This window comes from Mus caroli, chromosome 7, assembly GCF_900094665.2.
Source record: "Mus caroli chromosome 7, CAROLI_EIJ_v1.1, whole genome shotgun sequence".
Classification (NCBI taxonomy): domain Eukaryota; kingdom Metazoa; phylum Chordata; class Mammalia; order Rodentia; family Muridae; genus Mus; species Mus caroli.
The window spans coordinates 46,869,460-46,873,652 of NC_034576.1; the positions used below are offsets into that span (position 1 = coordinate 46,869,460).

Consider the following 4,193-nt stretch of genomic DNA (forward strand, 5'->3'; position numbering starts at 1 on the left):
CTGTCCTGGACCTCACTTTGTAGACCAGGCTGGCCTCGAACTCAGAAATCTGCCTGCCTCTGCCTCCCGAGTGCTGGGATTAAAGGCGTGCGCCGCCACCCCCGACCCACTGATATCTTTTTATAGGTTGAGCATTATTATGGGAAGGTACTGTGAATACAAACATTTCCCTATCCTGCACTTTCAAGAAGATAGTAAATAAATAAATAAATATATAAATAAATAACTATCACAGACCATGACTTAGGTAATAAAGTAAAGGAATTCCAGGCTGTAGCAGACCCACTGATTGGCTTACCCTATTCACTGCTCTTCAGTCTGTTCTCATTATCCTTTTTCATGATTTCTTTTTTGTAACAAATACAGGGGAATTCCATGGGTTGGTAGACTCTTCTATATGTTGAGACTCCAGCTGCTCTTGTACCAACTGTTCAAATGCTGTCATTTTTCCTTAGGTAAGGGCCACTGGTCTAGCCACACAGGCTTGTCAGTCAACTATTTTAAGGGTAGAGCCCTTGGTACTTTAGTACCACCCCCATTATAAATTGGAAACTCAGTTATCTCTATCATGTCCTGTGTTGGACAATCGGCACAGGCACAGCCTGGGTTGGTTTTTGATGACATATATATCAATATCTTCTCCAGGAGCATCTACCATTTCAGCCCTTATTTCATCATGGGATTGCAGGAATGTTAATCTCAGTGTCCCACTGTTGAAAAAGATCCCTTCCCCTTATATCTGTGGATATGTCAACCACATAATGTCTTCTTTTAAAAAAAAAGATTTATTTATTTATTTTATGTGTGTAAGTACACAGTCGCTGTGTTCAGACACATCAGAAGAAGGCATCAGATCTCATTACAGATGGTTGTGAGCCACCATGTGGTGGCTGAGAATTGAACTCAGAAATTCTAGGAAGAGCAGTCAGTGCTCTTAGCCAGTGAGCCCTCTCTCCAACACCACATAATGCCTTAACTTTTCTGTTCGGCCTTCCAGTCCCACACATTTAACCCCTCACACACTTTGTTTTACCTGAGATACCTCTCCAATTTTTAAGAACTGGGTATAGGGCTGGAGAAATGGCTCAGCGTTTAAGAACTCTGACTGCTCTTCCAAAGGTCCTGAGTACAAATCCTGATAACCACATGGTCCTGAGTTCAAATCCTAGCAACCACATGGTGGCACACAACCATCCGTAACGAGATCTGACACCCTCCTCTGGTGTGTCTGAAGACAGCTACAGTGTACTTACATATAATAATAAATTAATTAAAAAAAAAGAACTGGGTATAAAGCTGGGAGTGGTAGCACACGCCTTTAATCCCAGCACTTGGGAGGTAGAGGCAGGCAGATTTCTGAGTTCGAGGCCAGCCTGGTCCACAAAGTGAGTTCCAGGACAGCCAGGGCTACACAGAGAAACCCTGTCTCAAAAAACAAAAACAAAAACAAACAAACACAAAGGAACTGGGTATAAAACTTTTGAAGTTGCAATTCTGAATTACAAAGTTTTTGTGAGATGATCAGTTCCTGTATCCACCAAGTCTTCTACTTCAATATCATATACTTGCAATTTCAATTCTGGCCTCTGATCACTAACTATTGTCTGCCAGAACACACATTTTGTAGGACTTCGAAACCCTTTTGTTCTTTCCACAGGAACAGCTTTGCCTTTGATGTAGGGAAACAGTAGCAGCTGAACAATATTATCGCCTGTGTTAAACTGCACCTCTCTTCTCACATAGGCCGTAATAGTCATTTCTCCTTTAACATCTTCATAATCTTCATCTATATAATTCCTGGATGTACAACACATCCTTTTCTTTTCCTTAAAGAATTATTTATTTATTTTATGTATATAAGTACATTGTGACTGTCTTCAGACACACCAGTAGAGGGCATCTGATCACTTTACAGATGGTTGTGAGTCACCATGTGGTTGCTGGGAATTGAACTCAGAACCTCTGGGAGAGCAGTCAGTGTTCCTAACAGCTGAGCCATCTCTCCAGCCCCACAGTACATCCATGGGAAGTCAATCCACTCCTTCCCAAGATCATCTCTACTGCCCTATGGGCAAAAGACCATAAATTCCAGTAGATATTTTATAACATTGATTCTGGGGAGAGGATAGTGTCAGATGTTTATCTATGGCCAAGCCTAGAGCATCATTGCCTTCAGTAGCATTCATTTGATATGCAATTCTTAGTCAAAGGTTTTTTGGTTTTTTCTGCCTGCTTGTGATTCCCTGGTTGACAAGAGGCAAACGGCTCACACTTTTTGCTGCAGGGCCTCGAGCCAGGCCCCCAAAGCTGTTTCTCCCTGTATGAAACTGCAGTGACTAACTCTCTTGGACATATTCATCAGTCCAATGGGAACACTTGCCACATCACCTGCACACCCCTGAAAGCCTAGGTCTTCTTTCTGGTTCATATTTAGAAAAACCTTAGAGATTCCTTGTTCACAATTTTGTTGCATATGACCAAATTTCCCACAACTAAAGCACCAAGCATTTTGAGATCTGAGACCTTTAGTGGCTTGGTCATAGTCTTTTTGCAAATGACTGTATTTCCTGCAATTGAAACATCAGGAATTTTGAGATCTGAGACCTCTAACTATAGCTCCAACTATGATATTCACATGGCACATATTAAAACCAATATCAGTCATATCCTTTATCCATTCATACATTGTGCTGCCCAAGCCTTTAATGAACTAATAATTTTTTTACATTCGGTATTTGCATTTTCATATGCCAAAGTCTCTGTAAAAACCCGTCTTGTATCAGGGTCTGATACATCTTTGTTCATAGCTGAGACTAATCTTTGTAAAAAAAACAAAACAAAACAACCCCCCCCAAAAAAAAAAAACAGTGAAGACTTCTCCAGAGCCTTGTATAATCTTTGTAAACAAGGTAGATTTTTCCCTGAATCATCAACTTTTTCCTAAGCTTTTTCCTAAAGCCACTAAGTGACATTATTCTATCACCAACTGGTCTTTTACTACATCCATTTCCCTCACTCTATTTCACTGTCTAATAGTCACAGTTTCTTCCCTCCACCATGTTAACCATTGCAACTGCAGACCAGTCTCTAGGACAGCCATCACCAATCCCTTCCAGTTTTTGGGAATAATTCTATTTTGAGTAGCTCAGTTATTTAGAATTTGTTTCACATAAGGAGAGTGCATCCCATATAAAATCATGGACTCTTTAAACCACCTTAGATCTATTATTCCTACAGGACATTATAACTTTGCTCCACAGCATTCACAGGCATGTGCTACTGGGAAAGCTGATGGTCATTCCTTAACCCCTGGCTGCCCCTCCTCTAACTCTGGTGGTGCGGTTGATTTGAGATTTAACCCGTTCTCTTTAAACAGGCTGTTTCATCAGCTTGTCCTCCAGCATTCTCTCTGATCCTACTGCTCTTCAGCCCAGGTTCTTTTTCTCTTTCTTCCTTGGAGAACTCCCAATCTCTTGCTCAGTCACTGGGACTGAGCCTTTCTGTTCTCCCTTTTCCCGGTGCTCCTCACCTCCCCAGTGCTTCCTCGTCTACTCGGAATTCTTTCAGGTGCACAGCCAATTCTGCAACAACTTCAGCAAAGAGAAAGCAAAGCTGCACCTTTTGTTTGTTTTCACATTTCAGCCACTTTCGTGTGTGTGTTTCTTAGTCCCCCCTCCATTCCCACCCTCAATTTTCCCAGTTGCACAGTCATTCTTCCAACCTTTTTTGAAATGAAATAGGAAGAGGAAAAAGAAAAACAATGACAAAACAACAACAACAACACAAACAAACAAAAATACAGAAAATCCCCTCTGGGAACAAAGTAGGGAATATCCCAGCAGTAGCAGCCACAATACAGGGCTATCTCTCAATGTTGTTTTATACATTTTATAAATTGTGTGAGTGTAAGCATACACGCTAACACAGTGGATATGTGAAAGTCAGAAGACAAACTGTGGAACTGTGCTGACCTCTTGAAAAAAAATTCCAGGGGCTGGAGAGATGGCTCAATGATTAAGAGCACTGACTACTCTTTCAAAGGTCCTAAATTCAATTTCCAGTGACCACAGCTCACAGACATCTGTTTTGGAATCCGATACCCTCATCTGGAGTGTCTGAAGACAGCAACAGTGCACTAACATATATAAAATAAATAAATATTTTAAAATATATTTATGCCGGGCAGTGGTGGC

The 4,193-nt window shown here is 41.1% G+C and overlaps 1 protein-coding gene across 1 annotated transcript in view; it reads left to right on the forward strand.

Annotated features, from left to right (window-relative positions):
- Positions 1 to 4,193, forward strand: part of Tsks (testis specific serine kinase substrate) — a 29,649-nt gene that overhangs the window by 4,758 nt on the left and 20,698 nt on the right. The gene's annotated exons all lie outside the window — the stretch shown is intronic.